Here is a 20,899-nt window from a genome sequence, read left to right as displayed (position 1 = left end):
AATTCTCTCAATTTTGAAAAGATTACACACACGCAGCCCTTTGGCATATTGCAATAATAATAAGAGCGAAGTATGACGTAACACACGTGGATATCTGTTTTATCAACAGGATCCATTGACGTATCGCGGATGTGAATAGAATATTTATTTTATATTAAGTTATTATTTAAGCGGCTAAATTTGGCGACGAGTGCTCCTCATTAATTTACATAGTATATACATATTTTTATATTAAAATATATGTTTATATTCGCATGTAAGTCGCACCATATCTAACAACCAACAGTTTAGCGTAAGTTTGCAAAATGATTATGCTGTTTGTTTAGGATGGGCGGAAAGTTGCGTTTCAGTCGTTAGTTTCGTATGTGTATATTTATTTATTTTGTTTTCAAACAACCTTATTTTGATATGTTAGATGGACATTTTGCTATAACGCCCTAGGGCTGTTGACCTAAAGGACGTTTTTAGTAAAGAAATAACTTCCTGTATGAATATTAACTTCATTTTCCCTGGGATTGTTACTTTTCCCACGGGGTTCCAATTGTCAACCCCATTATTGCAACGCATATTATCCGCCTTATAAATAATCCAAATCCAATTTTTAGAACCATTACCGGATCGCATAAAAGATAACACCTCATAATAAAACTAAAGCTGAGGTCGTGCTTAGATTTAATTTGGGTTAAAAAAATCAAATCAATCGTGATTATCAACATATTTGCTTTTGATTGTAATATTATTATTTTTAATTATAATTTACAATCTACTGTACATATATGTTATAGGAAAAGTGTTAAATTCGCGAATGCGTACGTTAACTAGTCAATGTATGCACTGTTTAATCACCTTAGTTACAGTACACACAAAATAATTTATAAACAATGTAACTAGTTATTTTATGATTTCATTATTCTGTGTTTGTCAAAGCATTCAAAATTAATTAACTTATGTATTTAATATGTATTTTAAACATTTATATAAGATAAATTTTGTTGCCAATTTATATAATCCTAATTTTAAGTAGATTCGTTACAGAGAGCTGTTCATGTTCTGATCATACGGTTAGTCGCTCGGGATTAGGTTAGTTGTCAAATGTTGTTCGTTGATAATGTAACTATGTCACGATGATAAACTCACAAACTCACTATTTAAAGCGTACATTATCTAATAAAAGTTTATACAAAATATAGCATTATTAGTTCAAATTAAAACTCAGTGCATACTTTATCTGGTCATTGTATACTTTATCGAAATTTAACACTTTAACTGTAACATATGCATAGGGCTGGCTTGAGAGGCGTGCTACACAGTTGCCTGGGAGGGGGGGGGGGCACGATGTTGCTAAAAAACATAAAAAGATTATATTTCTCAGAAACCACTGAGAATTAGAATCTGCTCAAAATTATATTTGAAAATAACCTTTATTTATTCTAGCTCATTAACGCTGACACACTTATTTGCAAATTAATTATCAACTATTCTCGACAAAACGTCAGTTGCCCTAGTAATGAGTTATTTTTATTTATATTTAAAACTGCAATATATTTTATTAACTTTTTAAACATAAAAAGATAAAATTTTACGTTCATTAAAAAATGTTGTGTATTTAAAATCAATGCTATATTTTTAATTTATAGCATTGCAGTGATTTGATGATAGTTTGATTGTAACCATATATTTTACTATCTGCACCCCGTCGCTACCGTTATATTCTTTGTTCTGTGGTTACCATACAGTTGTTTTCGCCGCTGTTTTTTTGCGTTGACAAAAATGACTAGTTAATTGAATTATTATAATGCTGATTTATCGCGAAAGATAATCGGTGGTAAAGTAGTATTATTATATTTTAATGTATATTAGTTTATGTTTTATATACAATTAGGAAATAAAATATGAAAGGGTGGGGGGTGATGACCAATTTAATTTTTGTCTGGGGCGTTAAATAAGCTAGGCACGGCCCTGATATTGTATATGTACATTATATACTACAATTCCATGAATTTAGATGTGGGCAGAGAGGTCGTATCGATATTCTAAAAATAATTATATATCCAATTCGCTAGCTAGAATTAATTGATTTATAGGATATTAATTTGTTTATGGTTATTTTAGAACATTAGCGCCCTCGTCAATTGCTTATTTATGCTGGTAACTATTTAACCCTACATCCACAATGAATCAGAGAAAAGAAGGCAATAGAAAACCACTACTGGGTCAGCGCAGCTCAATTTTCAACCATATTTATGTTCCTAATATTGATATTGCACTCACTAAAAAATTAACAAATATTTAAATTTTTTTTTCTATAATAAAATAAATTGCTTAAAATCGACAGCATGTTATTATATTTAGAAAAAATATTAGGTCATAAATATTATATCATTTAGAGATATATCCAGGGCTGTGAAGTCGGTAGAGTCGGAGCATTGTAATTTGCATTGACTCCGACTCCTTTTTAACCTTTTTCACCCCGATCAATAATTTTTTAATTGTTTGTCGTGAGCCATGCGTTTTAAGTCGGTAATATGAAGTAAACAAAAATATTTGAAGCAATTATTGTTTTAAGTTCTAATTTCCTTTGAATCACGGATTTTCAAATATATTATAGATTAAATTAAGTATGTGAGTAGTCAAAAATAATTATAATAATATATTTTATAATTATTTTTTGTTCTTTCCTTGTTATTTACATGAAAATAAATGAATAAATAAAATAATTAAGAATGAATTTAATATTTTAAGATTATCTTATCGAAATTTTTAAATTTATTTGCGAAAACGTCGGAGTGGGAGTCGGGAAAAATTTGCAATAACTCCTTAGCCCTGGATATATTTCAAAATTTAATGTTTTTAACATTGGTTACAATGTTTCTGTAACGTTAATATTACATTGATAAAAAAGACGGGTTTCCAAAGTACGACTTCAGTCTGAATCATGCTGCTCTATTATTAAGGTGCAAGCCACACAGCTCAGTTACTAATTGCATGCCGAGGTGTGAATGAAAAATGATGTAATTGATGTGCTAGCATCGATAAGTTACAATATAATGAAGAGTGAAAATATATTATTGTGTATCAGATAATATCAACCCTAAAATTGGACTTATAGATCAACTCTCAGTATCTTGAGAATGGAGGTAACAAAAGTTCAATACTAATTTTCTCATCCAATTACTCTATAAAGATCACAATTTTAAGAGAAGTCCGCCCAAATCTCTGCATTTGAAAGAAACTGGCAGTACATTAGCAAATCTTTGGCGCAATAAATATCGATATTTCATTTTAAGGAAACACATTTTTGCGCTGCTAAAATAATTACGGATTAGGAATGTTGTCTTTTTTATCTTCTTATTATATACATATTACGAACTTTATTATACACATATGCTTGTATTCAATTAGTATAACAATAATATTTTTTTCACCATATCAGCATCTCAAAAATTTGGAAAATCCATGTTCTATAAAATTAGATTCTGTGAGTAGGCGAATGAAAAACGCAATAAAATGGTCCGTGGAGCTGAGCCCCCAGTCGAAAAGAAAGAAAAAACTGTTTCAGACCGGGTGTTGGGCGCCGTTTCGTCTGAAGGCTTCGCGTGGAAATTTTTGCAGGGGTCGTAAACCGCCGTGGCGAGGCGAAAACCGGCGTCCGTCGTAAACATCGATCTGTGTCCTTACTGTTACGAAGACGTTCCGATTCTTGCGACCGAATTGGGGGATATGTGTCACGGGCGTGTGGGTCACGGCCTCCGTCTGATCGCACGCACCCCTTTATTTACGGCAGGGATTCGGATTCTGGACGGGATAATGGGATTGCTGTGTCGCCTGCAGAGGCGTCGCTATCGATTACCCATACACCTATTCGACTACACGCCAAATGGCATGGCCCGACTTCGTGCCGTCGTGTAGCTCTAGCCAATTGGGGAAAATGGACTGACTACACGTCATTTCTCCTATAGCATCAACAGCTTTTATCGACGGTACCGTCTTGAAATATTACTCGTTGAAAAAATCAACAGATTGCTAACCTAACCGCCAATGAAAAAAGTAATTGACATTATAGTTAATGTGCGAATAATATCCACATAATATATAACCGTCTAGGATTTTATCAGAACTCTAATTTAAGATATCGATTGTTTTTTTTATAAGCATTGCTTATTTAATATCTATTTATGGCACTTTTATAAAAGGATATTGTTTGATGTGAATTAATTTCGTACAAATATTGATTCTCTATGTTTGTTATTATATGCTGCCGTAGAAGCGCTTAAGCCTCTTCTGTTAGTTTAACCGTGCCTGTCGGTTTAAGTGACTGAACAGACTGATGCAAGTGAGCTGACGTTAATAAGGTACACCGCAACTATTTTAAGGCAAAGTTTGTCAATATCAATCTTTCACTCGCTCGCTGTGCATCGGATTACTTCAACATAATTGCACAATAATAATTGTGTGTTAAATATATATTTAGAATTTGTTAATTCACCTAACTACCAAATATACATTAATACAACTCGTGTGTTGCCTAAGTTATTGTAACTGGAACTTATAATCTAATCTTCATCATCGCGGCCTTCATAATACAACATGAAATTTTAATTTTAATATTTGCAACGTAATGTTGAAATAAACACATTGAAATTATAATACTGCCTTGATATTGGAGCTTTTCTAAAAATATTAACAATATCAACAACATAAATAAATCAAAAACAAACCATAGCATTTTGTTTTTATGAATATAAAGCAGAAGTACATAGTGTCAAATTTTTATTCGATTTAAATTATTATATATGAGAAATCGCACAGCTATTAAAAATTTAGTAATCATGAATCTCAAGAAAATTTGATTAAAATCAATAATGTGTACACGGGTGTATGATACATCATATTATATTTTTCATGTGCAAAACATTCAGTTAATTTATACTACTCTTATATAATTTACTGGTAATTAAATAAATGTCCTAGATTACATTTGGGGTGTGTTTAACCGTATCCGATTTTTCGATTTCCGTGCGGATCTTTGTTCATTTTCCGCAGCATTATGGAAATTGTAAGGGCGTAAGCCTGGATCGTAAGGGTCGGTCCCCTCGCAACCCGTCCTGAAAACCGACTTACTAAGCTTGAAATAGTCACGGCCGCTATTATTTATTATATTGTATTTTCCCCTCTTCCGCACTAGGTCGGGCGCACGTACGCGGGGTTTGTCAGGCGTCTATTGCATATGGCGCTTTTCCGCGGAGAATTTTTTTATAGCCGTTATGCTCTCAAAAGATACGACATGCTTTATATATTTTTTATTTATATAAATCGATGCTTTAACCCAACTATAAATCGTGCAGAGGAGCGTAAAACAAAGCGCGAGAGAAGTTATATCCTCTGTAAAAACAGTACACATCGGATACAGGTTTTCAGATTAAAATTCATTAAGTTGAATGTATTTTTGACATCGAGAGCAATAAATAAACCCACAATTTTCCGCATTTATTTCCTTTCTCGTAGTGTCATTATGTTATATGATCACATGTAGGTAGTAGTCGTTTAATATAAATTCTAGACTATATTTTCGTATTATTAATGAATAACTGGGAAAAATAGAAGCGAATTCGGGTAAATATGTTTATTATATATTTATGTGCCCGAAATACCGTTTAACAAGTGATCATTGTGTGCTTTTAAATTTCTGCCTTGTGACGTGACAGTATTATGTTTTTGTTTTCGCTTCAATTATATGCTTTTATTTATGTAACAGTACAGTCGACCCCCTATAGCGTAGAGATTGGGACTTCGTTATAGGGAACTTGGCACCCATACAAAATTTGAGGTTAGGTTCTTTAAACTGTATTTTGTGAATTTAACGAAATCAGTAAATCAAACTTTCCCCCCATTATATGTATTGAATGACTTTGTATTTAGTTTGTAAACAAGCACAGGTTTATTATTGCGACACGCGCGCAATTCTTCCTTGATTTTGCGAGTGCTAGGGGAGTCAAACGCAACAGTTATTTGAGTTATTTTTTAAAATGTGTAAGCCTACAATGAATAAATAATAAAAAGTAAATATAAGTTATCAAACTTTTTCTGCAGTATGTTATATTTTAGAATATTAATAAAAACTTATTTATTGTCTTAAAAAAAAAAAAAAATGAAAAAAGTAAAATATCTTAAATTGTGTAATTATGCATTTAATTATTGACAGTGTCATCTACTATCACGTTCCATTGAGACCTTTTTAATACCTTAATTCCATCATTACTGTCATCAATAACAGGATAATTTTCTTTATTGTCTTCTGTCTGCATTTCTTAACGAATTTTATAATATGGTGCTTGACATTTTTTAATTCAGCGGATCGCTCTGTGGAACAATCGTATTGAATAAATTATTATATTTACATGTGTTTTGCATTTCAATTTTGAAATAAAAAATTAGTCAAGTTTAGAAAGATTACGTATTATTTTAAATGTCAGTTATAAAGTGTCTCAAATCATATCATATATCTAAATATGTTTTATGATTCATAATTACTTTTTAAAATTTGTAATAAATAATTACATAATTAAATAGTTTCATTAGAAAGAATAGAATGGTTTACATAATGCAGTAAAAAACGTGTACATTGATTTGCTTGATCATATTTTTTTCATAGTTATACAAAAATAAATAATTTTGTATAACTATGAAATATTATATTTGTTATACGCTATAGGAAACTTCGCTATAGGGGGGCTTACTGTACTTGACTTCCGCTACGTGCATTTTTAAATTTCTGATATTAATACTGTTCAATTTAATAAAAAAATAAATTGTCATTTTTTTAGCAATATTTGTTTTTGTGCACTGACAAAATAGAGTAGTTAAAATTAGGTTTGCAACTGTAACAAATACGTTTTAAATTTTATGAAATGACATAATTTTAGATAAGTTAGACATGTTTGTGCGCTGCTTTATTTAATTTTTGTATTTGTTTTAAACAATAGTGTGCTCATTCAATTCAATCTGATAATGTTTTGAAACATTTCTCTTCATTCGCAATATCATTTCAGCGCACGTACCGTATCCAATGTTACACTTACGCCCTTTGGCGCATTCTCCGAATTAACCCGCGCGTCAATTTTTTTGAAACCCCACCATTCACACGTTTCGACTTTCAACCATTGAGGCTTATTCAGTCGGGCGGGCGTTCTCCAAAAAGTAAAATAAGAAAAAAACCGCATACGTAAAGATCTTGCGTAGGTTTTTCGCGATGTCGTAACTTCCATTGTTAGTTACGTAGTCGGAACGTACAGATGTACACAAACGCGCGCGCGCACACAAACACAAAGCGGGACGTTTGTTTCCCGTCCGCTATTTTTTTATCCTCCCCGTTCGTTCTCTGCGAGACGATTTTCCATTTTTTCCGTTCTCTATCTCCCTCGCTCATTTCAGTTCTATCGTTGTTCGCTGTCGTGACAAACTTTTATACACACGTAACGTAACGTTAACGGATAATGAAAAGGGAGACTGATTGGGGTTTAAACTTACACTTTCGCCTTCTCCCCCCCCCCCCCTTTCACCCGACGTTTTTTTACCACCCGTGTGCGTGATGTATGCGACTCAATGAAAGGTTAATTAAGAGGGCAACGAGTTCCACTTTTCGCGCAGGGCGTGAACAAAGAACCGAACCGCCTACGCTTCGTTGGCAAGGATTCGTGACACGAATAGTAATACGTTACGAAAAAATGTAATAATTCAGAAAACGTCTTGCTTCTACTTTCAACCTCCCCGATGTATTATATTAATTAAGTAAAAATGGCATAGTTACATCGATCAGCGGGTGGGTGGACCATTTTTCGTCGGAGCATCCCCCGTTTATCTGATCCGACGTACAGTATAATTTATTCGTTCGCAGATATCGAGCGACGTTAAAAAATGAGCGAAGTTTTCACCGTAAATAATATTATATCCGCGAAGCGGGGGCCGAGTAAATAATAGAGATTTATGCGGAATAAAAAAAAGTTTACCACTTTCTAATTCAATATGAACGTATGTTTTTGATGGTCGAATATTTTAGGAATAAATATAATAAAAACTCTCGGCATGCGAAATCTCACAAATCCAGATACGTAAATAACAAAAGGCGCCCAATTTATAAATATCTCGTATTTCTAAAATAAATTCAATACTTACAGTTCACCCTACGCTCAATACGAGTACATGACGTAATCATTAAAATAATAAAAAACAGCTGCATATTTTATTACTGGTTGGTTAATTTATTTATTAATTACTGTTTTTTTTGCATTAATATAATATTAATAATAATAAAATTAGAATAGTTTTGTATACAGTAGACATCCAATAACACGGTAAATTGCGGATGTGCTATTTGGGTGCGTGTAATTCGGGGACTAGAAAATACTCATACAATTTTTCGCAATACATGAGATATTCGCTTACACATAAAGTAACGGACATCCAAATAGCACGCCCCCAAATTACCGTGTTATTGGGGAGACTACTGAACATAAATAATTATTAACATACTGTCCGCTTTATTGTATATTTATTTTTATTAAATACAACAATATTTTCAAGCAGTTTAATATTCTTTTTATAGTAAATACTTAATTTTTAATCCCTCCGCTCTTTCATATTTGTATTCTTGACATTGTGGCAAGTTAATACATCATTTAAAGTCCGCTTTATTAATTCAATTTTTTGTTATAAGAGTACGATGTAAGAATAATTAATTACTTACTAGTTACGATCTCATAAGGAAAATTGCACGATATATTAATGTTTTCTGATGTAATACATAATTACAGAATGACGATCACACAACATAGTCTAATGTGAATTAAACTTAACGTGTAATCATTGCCAACTGATAGCGGTATTTGTGTTTATTATATGTTTTGTGTAAGAACCGCATAATATAATATTCCTCACATACAAGTTAATTCTAGCAATTAAGTGCTAAAATTGACATAATATTTTACTACAAGTACCTCCCTTTGTATGAAAACGTCGATCGTAATAAAATATAATTTGGCCATTCTTGTTTGTGGTCGCGATCGACTTCTGACAATATATTGTATGGATTAATACGTCGAAGTGGATTTCATCGATATTATTTGCGCTAGTTTTAGATTACATAGTTATACCATTATAATGCGATCAAAAGTACAATTAAGTTGTCGCGTGTTCCTCTTTGAACTCTTGTATATGACTTATATTAAATAAAAGTCATACATGAGGACTAGCTTAAAACAGATGACGAGTTTTCGCAATTTTATGTTTTTTTTTATCTGATTTATTCAAACTAAGAAATAATTATTCGTGTTTTCCCGTTAAATGAAGAAATTTTTGAAATGAAAATGATCAAATTTGAGGCAAATGATAACTACGCTGAAAAGATTTGGGTAAAATAAAATGGATCGCTTGCATAAAACTTTGTTTGAGGGGTTTGAGGTCGAAGGGGTGTGACTTTGCTGCCAAAATAAATGCTGGAAAATTTAGTAACAGTTTATTTTATAAGTAATATTAATTACCACATATATAATGAAATGTAGTTGCCGCTATCCGGTGGTGGAGTCAAAATAGCAGGTCTTGAAAGTGAGTCTTCGCCGGAGTGTCGAGTTGAATTATTGTCGGCTGTGTGTGTGTGTGTGTTGTGATGATCGTGCTGTGAATCCTTGGCGTTTCTGGTCGAGTCTCTGAAGCGTCTTTTTTTGTCTGTCCGTCTGCCTCTATGTAATCAAGTGTTACCTCTTTTATATTACTCACCAATTGCATCGCTTCTTGGACACACCCACGAAATGTATTTTCGTCTTAAAAGTAAAACTTTCAGACGGTCACTTTCGACGAACTTTAACAAACGGGTATAGAACAATAATAGTTTTGCGCGGAGTAGAATGCATTGTCTATCGCGCATCATTTTCACACAATAAGGTAGTATTTTCTGGTGTATATACATATGTGATAGACGTACCAGGACGGAAAATATGGTCCTTGAAATATTAACAATTATTAATGTAATTGTTAAGTCCTGAGATCTTTCTTCCCGATTTTTGTTTCATTGTAAGGTTAGGTTAGGTTGTTTGAAATGGTTGTTAGTAGGGATCCCGAACGATTTTCAATACCCGATGAGTCCCGGGATTATAAAACATAATCCCGAATTTTTCGGATTGGTTGATTTATCAAGCACAATCGAATTATTATTGACAACATCGTTATATTTCGTGTACAAACTTGCGCGAGTTGCACGTGTCATCTGTGAATCTTTGAGGCTGTGAGTCTGAACGTGCTTTTTCAGCAGCAGGCTGCTTAGGAACCAAAATCAGATCAAGGCTAAATGATAAAACACTTGATGCTTTGATGTTACTTCGTGAGTTTTATTCAAAATAATGTTCTCAATTAATTGTGTCTATGAATGTACATACCTATGTGCATACATTGTCAAAAGTTCATTTTTTTCTTCTCAAATAAATATATAAGACCTTCCCTTTTTTTTTTATTATATTATTTTCTATTTTAAGTCCAAGACTAAAATTATACGTACTTTATGCATTGTACGTTATAAAAAACAGATGTAAAAATATATTGTATTATTCATTTTAAATTATTTTTATCGATAAAATAACATGAAAATTATCCCGGGACTGGTCCCGGGACTGGTCCCGGGATCCCGGGATCGACTAATTGCAATACCGAAATCCCGGGATCAAAATTTTGGCCCGGGATTGGAATCCCTAGTTGTTAGAATGACATCTAAATTATTTGTGCAGGCGATTGCTTGACAAAACATTATTAAAGATTAACTATACGTTTATAGAAAGGGAACATTGGTGTGTTTTTTTACGGTAGAGATATGTATTACAAAAATTAAATGAGGGCTCTTAGATGCAATGCTTAAATATATTCATTAAGAGGTTTTTGCCGCACAAGTATTTAATAAAACATATATTTGTATGTTATCTACATATAACGTATATATAATAGTAATTCAATAAATAAAAAAAATCTTAAATCTCCGTGATTTATCAAAGTAAGATTTCTTTATTTACCGAGAATTAGCATCCTTAATACAAATCTTAAATAAAAATAATAATTGTGGGGATCTTGCAATATAAAATTTGACAAATATCTACCTGTGGCTCAGTACTGTAATCAAAAGAGTTGGGTCACAAAAAATTCTGTGTTTTTTCAAATAACCAAAAGAACAACGCTCCATTAGTCCAATTACGTCCGCCGCTGCAAGGCTTTTGCAACCCACACTGTAGAAAGGCCCTTTGCGGCGGGCTATAATAGACAAACACTGGAAAATCTTATTGTTATGACGAGCTTGAAACGCTTTTAGCTATTGCCAGCGCTCGCCCACGCCCGTCTGTGGGCGTACCACCATCGAGCCCTTTTCCTCTGTTAAGTTAGCAACAGGTCGGCGTTGTGCTGCTGCTGCTACTTTATTCTGTATCTATATATAAACCTTACCCTACGTAGTGCACGCACACCGCTAACAAAACCACATCGACGCGATGCTGCTACGTGGTGTTTGTTCAATCAGATTTTTCCGCGAAAAGCTCACAGTCGTCGGTCGCTTCGGATGTGCTACGTTTCCGTTTCCTTTTTATATTTTTATTTTTTACCATCCTCAATTCCGACGCGCAGCGGATCGACTCAATTTTGGTTGTTTACTCTATTATTATTATATGAAAAAATCTATTCTTTATCTCCATTATGTGGGATATTTTCGCCTGTCATCTACATTTCAAGTTGATTCTGTCTTTTACGGCGTCAAATCAATCATCTACCATATATATGAGACATCTTATCTATAATTCAAACTATTTCATTGTAGCTATTGAAATTGATATTTATATATATTTCAAATCTTATAATGCAAGTGTTACATAGTATTCATTTACAATGAGTGCATGGTAATCGAGGAGCAACATATAATAATACCTAGGTAGTGATTGGTCGATTTTATGGTTCACGAAACCTTTTAAGATATTACACACGATTTTTTCGCTCAAGCTGTAAATTAAGTTAATTTAATCGACGGCAATTAAACTGATTTGATTTCTGGAATGTATACATATGTTCAATAGACTAAACCTGAAACGAAATGTTCAAAAAGGTTAACCGTACATTTAAATACTGGTTAATTATTGTAATACTCGTTTGTGCTAAATGACTAGTAAGTTTTAAAAATCTTTAATAACTACAATTAAAGAAAAATTATGAAAATTCACCGTTATACAGAAAAATTTTAATTCACTCGATTCACGCGTCGTATCGCTTTCTCCATTGCAAAAATATGCCTATTGACGTTTGGAATAGAAACTCTTCTTGATGGTGTTGTTAGCTACAATATGAATTAATAATTGCTACGTTTAGAATCAGCATATTTGTATTTTATATGGCTTACTATGTATAATACAAAATGTCGGCCTAGATGCATATAAGCACCGACAGCTGTTTTGCACTTATAATTAAATTCGAATTCTCAATTCTAGTAATTAAATTTTAACCAACACAATATAAAGAGAAACATTGCAAAATAACTATAAACTTTCACATGCACTATTCGGTCATTAATTAATAATATATAAAAATAAAATAAGATAATTTTAATACTCTTATGATTGGTTCGTTATGAACGTGTCCAAAACGTCTTTTAAAATCGTTCAAATTATGTATGTATTTTAATTTTGTCAAAATAAGGAATGCTCAGTATAATTAGATTAAATCTTGTTCATATGCGTTGCTTAAGATTGCTAAAAACATGTCCAAAGCTTAAATTCATATTAAATCAGTGTTAGAACAGTATCTCAATGTTTTTCATTTAATGACATTTTAATATTAGTTCGCCCTTATTCTCAAACTTCTAGGGAATTTGTCGAAAAAATCACGAAACTTGTTTTTTTGGCTCCCTTCTCAACACCTCATCTTCAAACATGATTCATAACATTTATAATTTGAGAGGTGATGTTTGTATTCTGTAAATTCAGTAAATATACCCCCAACAGTGTAGTGTTAAATTAAATAGTGCCAAAGCCCTAATTTTGACCTAACCCCCCCCCCCCTCGTTATGCATGTATGAATATATAATGATTTTCAAAATAACGAAAATTGAAAATGTGCAAACATTTTATAATAAATTGCTTTTATTTGTTGTGGGGGCCTATTTATTATTTATGGCAAAACAAGGCGGCATTTTGTTAACACTGACGTGACAGTGGCGTAGTGCAACATTTTCCTAGCAGATCTCGACGACCGGCGGATAATTTTGTGACCGTTTCAGTGTGCCTTTTTGAGTCATTTTGAGCAAGCAAGTCGAATTAGTCAGTCCGTGAAGCTGATAATTATTTATTATTTTAATTATTGCGAAGGTTATTTTAAACCGCGTTTTTGACTATTGAAGCTCAAATTAATTTTACCAGATCTTCCAACAAGTCGTACCGGAACGCGTTCCGGTCATGGAAAAGAGTACGGCTCCACTACGCCACTGACTCCCACAGTACAAAGAGTAATTTTACGGCAAACTTTCTGCATCGCCTGCGTATTTATAGAACGACGAGGACACGGCAATTAAGGGTAGCGCTCGGATAAGCAGGACTCGGACAACTTTATTTGTGTCATTCGCATCCCCCGGAGTCGGAAGATAATTTCAAGATCGAGTCTGTCAATCTGTCGAGGGGGATGGGGCAGTGCGGGTTCGTTCGTCTTGACGAGAGCAATATGACTGGTCCCTCTCCCTCTTTCCCAAGCAACAGATGAAATTGGGTCGCAGCATTCGCGCGGCTGGCTGTCTACCGACGGGGATGAACTGCGACATAAATATACTATAATGCATAATGTAATAATACACGTTGGGATTCCTCTCATTCATAATGTATTTTATATTATATGGGGATAAAATTTTATCGCTGCGAATGCGGCGTGCGACTTAAATAATTAAAAAAATCGATACGTGAGCGTATTTTTGCAATATGTGCTTACCTTACGTATGCATGCACGTAATGGTGTGTACATACGTATATACATACATGCTGAATCGGCTTATGCTACCCTCGACACTATAAATCGACACGTATCGGGTTAGGTGTGTGTTTATAATAAATACGCTAATATCATTACGATGCTATTGTAAATGTAATTGATTACTGGAATAAAGGATAAGATCGTTTACAACTCATAAAACTTTTCAGATTTTTTTTGTGACATTTTACATATTTTTTTATCGTTTTCTTTTTACGTTTTTATTTTACGTGTTTTTTTCTGTTCTATGATTTTGTTGTTCCTTTTAATACTTTTTAAAAACTTCAACAGGTTCAACCATGATTATCTAAGCTTTTTACAAATATATGCGGTTTGTAATAATAATTATTTTTATTTTACTTAAGTAAATAATACATGGTAATTAAAATTTCACTGTTACAAACAAACTTAAGTCAATATTTTGTGTAAATATTCTTAGAATTTCTCTCTATAGTGAATTTTTAGAAACACTTTTTCGAACAAGTTGCTGGGGATTTTTACACCTTGAAAAGTGCTACTTAAAATTGACCGCGAGAACACTAGTTTGTTAAAATTCACACCTACGTAATCTATGATCTGCCCTTGCGTTTTGTTTATTGGTCATTGCGTACCAACCGAAATGTATATGTATATTTTATACTTACCAAAAAATCGACAAAATGGAAGCAAATAAGTCATTGCAAATTATTTATTCATAGTGTGATTATTACAACGCCTTATTTTAAATGGCACAATATATTAGCTGGCGATATTCGTTATATTTGCAGCAAATTGGTTTTGTGACTTTTGTTACATATTATTTATTAATAATTATCCAACCTTATTTTTAGAAAAAACCCACACATTTGATATATTTCATTAATTATGAAAAGTAATATCAATTAAATGGCCGCCTCTGCACCTATTGCAGCATTCGATCCTTTAGATGTAATTTTCGATTACTTTTTCGTACATTTCGGGTGGTATTAATCGTTTTCAAAAAAGTGACGCCACCTGACCACAATGTGCACCAAATAGTATTTTTTTTTGGCATATAATGGTATCTTGTGAATCACAAATGGGTTTTCCTCGCCCCATATGCGGCAATTTTGCTTAGTAACATACCCAGAGAGGTAGAAATGTGCCTTATTAGATAATTATTTTCACTACGTTGCGAATTGTTTGCTTAGTAGAGCGATGCAATTTACCATAATCATCCCCTAAATTTCTATACACAGTTCGTACTGAATTATTATTTCTGTAGCGACCAATTTCGTAAATGTGTTGTTGCAAACTAGCATTTGACACTTTGAACACGCGTGATTATTGACAGCTGTCTGACTTACGGTTTTGCCAACATAGAAAACTCGAATTGGATCCTCCTGTATATTTTGTTTTTCGAACAGACATTTTCATTTTATAAAATAAATTATCTTCTTCTTCTCTGCTTCTGGTGTCCGCAGTACTCTATTTATTTCCGTTGAAAGCAGTTTTAAATCGCGTTATACGTTAACTCTTAGTTCATGGAACTTTAGGCATAAGCCTATAAAGCTAAATTTCAAAATGTAGTGTCAAATGCACACTGAAACACGTTGCTTTTATACGTAGCCATCTGCTCATAAACTTTTGCTATTCGCTTTAAAAGAGACAACCATAATAGCAATATTTAAAAAAAATAATCGCATTTGAATCTTCGCCGATTTTTTAAAAATTTTGTTCGTTAATTTATCTGAAAGGCGATTGCGTATTTTGGAAACAGATTTATATTTCAAAACACTGGTATAGCAAAGCAAATTTATCCATAATAAATAGTGGAAACTTGGGTTGATTCGTTCCAAACCCCAAAAATAATTGAGTTTATAATTATTCATATCGTAATCACTGATATTCGTGAAACTTTAACTAGGAACACTTTTCAATCCTTTAAAGGATTTGGCGAAAATTTGTCAGTGAATAGTATCATAGCTCATACATATAAAGCTATACTCAGGTGATGCTTTTCCACGAAATTTTGCACTGTTTACCACATTTTACAGATATTCTTAATCTTATTTAATGTGAGGGGTTTCTCAGCCTCTTTCACTTTCATTTCCTCCTCAGATGAGATCATCTCTAGCATCTTGCTGTTGCTTGCGATTCAGATCTATTAGGTATTCGGTTGTCAACTCCTTATCACGTTCCTCCGCCAACTCTTGAATATCGTCTTCGTTCACTTCCAGTCCCATGTTATTCTTTAAAAGTAAAATTTTGTCGACAATTTGCGGCTCCCGTTCATAAGCAAACCCGTCAACGCAGTTAGTTCACCCATTTCTCCAACCAGAATTGAGTGTTCTCTAGGTAGCCCCACCCATTGCTGTATCGATGATCTTGAGACAGTGTGGAATGATTTTTCCAAAAGTATCTGAGGGTAAGATTTGTTCTTTCAGTCACTTCGGAACATAGCTGAAATAGTGATTTGGTTTAACGCTTTTTGAAGTTCGAAATTACCTGCTGATCCACGGGATAGAGTAATGTAGTGGTGATGGGAGGAAGAAACTTGATCTTAATGTATTCGAATTTCTCCAGTAAGTTGTTTTCAAGGTCTGGACGATGAGCAGTTTATAAAACTAACCAGACTGAGTGGTAAATTATTTTCCAAAAGGTATGTCCTCACTGCAAGAATAAGCATTGACTGTCCAGAAGAGAAAGTGACGCAATACGTACTGTTTATCAAGTTAAAATTGATAAAAAATATTTTTCGTGTTGCGAAACACCCATGAATCAAGTTATTAGCAATCTAAGATTCTACTATATACACAAATTATCATAGAAATATAAAATGTAATGAAGTTTGTAGTTTCTTACGCGTTCTATTGTTTGAATTCCTTAACATCTGTATGTCAGCTCTGTTTTGTTTATGATTTTGTAGCTTTACAGTTAGTAGTCTTATTTTTTGTCCAAAATTGCTACGGTCAAATATATTTACAAGAGGCAATGATTTGCGAAAAAATAATATTGTCTCACCAGTTATGAATACCTCGATGCTAAAAAATGACAGTTTCTGTCATTGACTGGCACGAGCCTGGTCATGACACATGGCGCGAATGTTAATTTTGCGCCGCCGACATTAATTTCGTTGTAAAAGGTCGCTCCGGCGGTCAATGGTGATTAAATTGGAGCAATAAAGTCAGAGTGCGGCTTCTTATTTTGAATTATGGGCGTGTGAGGGTTGGCGAGTGGGTGGGCAGTCGGCAATTTTTTTTTAATAAATTGCTAGCCTCGTTCCGGAACGAGTGGCTATTCGCTTTTAGCCGAGTGTGTTTGTGTTTTTATGCTATTCTTTAAGGGTAAAAAGACTCTCGAATAACCGGCTCTGCGTTTCTGGCGGAAGCTCAAAAGTGTGAAGGACCCCGGGGGCGTTTGCGGGAAAATCCTACCCCTCCGCAGAGGTGGCGCCACGTACGGCGTTTACCTCGCGATGGAAAATAGACGCGGGGGCGGAATAATTTCTACTACTACATATTTCTATTTTTACGCGAGTACACCGTACCAACATCGTATTTCACGCTTTGCGCTATTATTATTATTATTATTGTTATTATTACGTAAAGCGGATTTACATATATGGAAATGTCGACGTGTGACGAATAAGTAATGGATTTTAAATTACTTCTGTGAGTGATATATATGCAAGTTCACATTTGAAAGGGGTGCTATATTAAATGTAATTTTACTGTCATAATCATTTTTACACACCTAACGTCCATGTTTTATCAATGAACGATAATAATATACATAGCAAGCAAAGAACAGGTAATTAAGATATTTAAATGTTGATCAATTAAGATAAATTGGTGTTTTATCATTTTTTGGAAATGGATCAATCCGATATTTTAAGTTTAAAATATTTTCATTTTATTATACAAGTAGTTTGCAAAATAATAGGAATTATTGTGCTTTACAACAAGGTAACACAATTGAAAACAACTAAGTAGTGGAACACTAGACTGAAATCAAAGCTTAATAAATCAGTATAAATAGACGCACGTAGCTCGATTTTATTTTTAATTATTCATTCGTGGAATTAGGAATATCTAAAAAACAAAATCTGTAATGATGCATCAGTAGATCCCCAATAACACGGTAAATTGGGTGCGTGTAACTAGGGGACTAGAAAATACTCATACATTTTTTTGGAATACGTACGTATGAATCAGGCGCGTGTGGTGAGATATTCTCCCTTTGGCGCGCTCACATAAAGTAACGGGCAATAACGGGCACGTCCCCAATTTACCGTGTTATTGGGGGGTCTACTGTATATAATGATCACTAACTCCGTTCTCCCATACGTGATAGTATAGTTCACGTGAGATTCGAAGTCTTTTAGGTATTAGACACTTCATCGCACCACTGGTCTATCGTACTGTATGTATAATAAGACGCTCACAATCATATTTTTATTTGCTTAGTACTAAATATATATCTCACATTCAAATTAATTTCTCATGCTCGTGTCGCACATTAAGGCTTGAAAATTATCATTAATAAGTTTTACTATAAATACTTCTGACTTCCCTTCTTTAGATAGGGACGTCATTTCAGCTTTTTACAGGGGGGCAAAAGTGATCGTTTTTCATTAAATGACATGCATTTTTCTGCAATTTCAAGGGAATCCCTGTTTAGAATTTGCTTCAAAAGCAAGTAAATCCTCTTGCAGAGTTCTCTAGGGTTGACTATAAGACTTTTTATAACAATATTACGACTTACAATATGTGAGAATCAAATGAAGCATATCTAAACCGAATTTTGACCAATAAGAGGGCGCAAAAAACAATTATCACTTCTCAGAAGTCAAAAATCCACGTCAAAAGCAATAAAATCGTGTCGGCGCCGTCGCAGTGGGAACGCTCGTTACCGAGCGTTCCCACTGCGACGGCGCCGACACGATTTTATTGCTTTTGACGTGAATTTTTGACTTCTGAGAAGTGATAAATGTTTTTGCGCCCTCCTATTGACCAAAATTCGGTTTGAATATACTTCAACCAATACTCTCATATTAAAAGTTCGTACTTATATCGCTAAGGATCATATTTTTAAAACATGTAGTAATATGCCAGATGCGATTTCTGTCTGTACTTTTTCTTCCGCTTACACTATTTTCCCTTGATAGATGAGTGAGTTGGCTTAGTTTGTATTTTGGGCTTTATCTAATCAAATTTCTAAAACTTTCGTTAGGTCAAGTTGGCTTTGGTTTGCAACTGTCAATTTGAGTTTTATAGACATTTTAGAGCGGCACATAATTTCAAGGATCCCTATCAGTTAAATTATATTTTCGAAAGTACAGACATATATTCACTTGTGAAAATGAATTTGGACTTCATTAGTGAAAATATAACTTCACTGAAAAACACATTCACTGCAACATTTTTATACATCGCATGATAGGTATGTAAATGTATATATTACTACGTATGAAAAATATGAAATATCTTAATTTTACTAGCACTTGCCAGATAAATTATATTTTCACTGGTAAAATTATATATTTACCGGTGAAAATGTATTTCGGTATGATTTCACTGAAATTACATATTTAAAAAAATATTTTCGGAATTGATTCTTGACTGTTTTTTTAGATTTTATTTGCGGGATAACCTGAGAATTTCTGGTTTAGAATCAGAAACCTTATTTTAGTTTTTCCTTGAGGGGGGGGGGATGTTGGCCAGTCAATAGTCGTTTTTTTAATATTTAGATTTCATTAAATTACATGCATTTTTGGGGGCCAATTGTTCTCACCTGTCCCCCAAATCGTGGACGCTATAAATATAACAAAATAAATTACATAGTTAATAATTTTCTTTTTCACTATCATACCTCTACAAAGCTCAAATCAAAATAACAAATATTTTATAACCTCATTGCATATAAAATTGATAATATAATATATATATAATCTTATAGCTTAAAACTTTGATAGTGTTGTCATATCTGTCTCCGATCTATAATTATAATTATTTGCGTATATCTTAATCGTATTCTACATCATGTACAGACCGTAGCATATCATATAATTTATACGCTTTTGCGGAAAGGATGAAAACATAAGCACATGTCGATGGCTTAAAATGTAAAATGGCAAACTCCATATTTGACAACTTTACAGGAGAAACAAAAAACGACAACTTAAAAATTGTAAAATAAAACAATATCTCAAGTTTGTAGTGTTTAATTGGAGCATGTGTATTTCGATTAAAAAGTGCAGTTAACAAATTTTCACTTGGAGCCATCGATATGTTTTTTTCAATACCCAATTAGTAATAAACTCAGGAGTTAAGTAGATTCGAAGGACCAAATTTGATCCACGAAACTGTGTATGGCTTATCGCATTTCACATGCAGAACTTTTAAATTTTGTGATACATTTTAACGCTTTTATTGTTCAAAATGTAAATTAATGAACTAAATGAGAATTCAATTTTTATTTGTATTTGTAATGAAATTATGAATACAATACGATACGCACGGTGTATATTACACTGGGCCACGGCTATTTCGTTCATGTTTGTAGCTACCGTTACGCTATTTTGAATGGCTTTGCCGATTATATTTCGTTTATTCAAATTTCAATTAAACATACCGTTTCAAAGCAATAATCCTATATCCATTTAGGAAATTTCATATTTATCGTGGTAAAACAATTTCATTGCGTATGCATTTCCGTTTCTTGGCAATGTCAATTTAATAAATAAAGACTACTCGTACTATTTCACGTCAGAGATACAACATGTAGTTTTAAATTTGATCGCTATAAGGTAGCAGCTTTATTTCCCTCACTATATCTCTCAAATAGGTGCACCAGAGCAATTTTCTTTATTTTAAAAATCGTATCACTGCACTGAATCGGATTCAGCTGA

General features: G+C 33.2%; 1 protein-coding gene and 1 long non-coding RNA gene across 8 annotated transcripts in view; both read left to right on the top strand.

Annotated features, from left to right (window-relative positions):
- Syx1A (Syntaxin 1A) overlaps positions 1–20,899 on the top strand; it is an 89,429-nt gene that overhangs the window by 34,402 nt on the left and 34,128 nt on the right. The window lies entirely within an intron of this gene.
- Positions 6,592–12,303, top strand: LOC148236672 (uncharacterized). The gene is made up of 2 exons (XR_015809120.1): positions 6,592–10,100; positions 10,748–12,303. It is a non-coding gene; the product is annotated as an uncharacterized LOC148236672 (long non-coding RNA).

This window comes from Plectrocnemia conspersa, unplaced genomic scaffold, assembly GCF_051122295.1.
Source record: "Plectrocnemia conspersa isolate PC_06_02 unplaced genomic scaffold, ASM5112229v1 ptg000003l, whole genome shotgun sequence".
NCBI classification, from domain to species: Eukaryota; Metazoa; Arthropoda; class Insecta; order Trichoptera; family Polycentropodidae; genus Plectrocnemia; species Plectrocnemia conspersa.
This window is presented reverse-complemented; position numbering and strand designations above follow the sequence as displayed.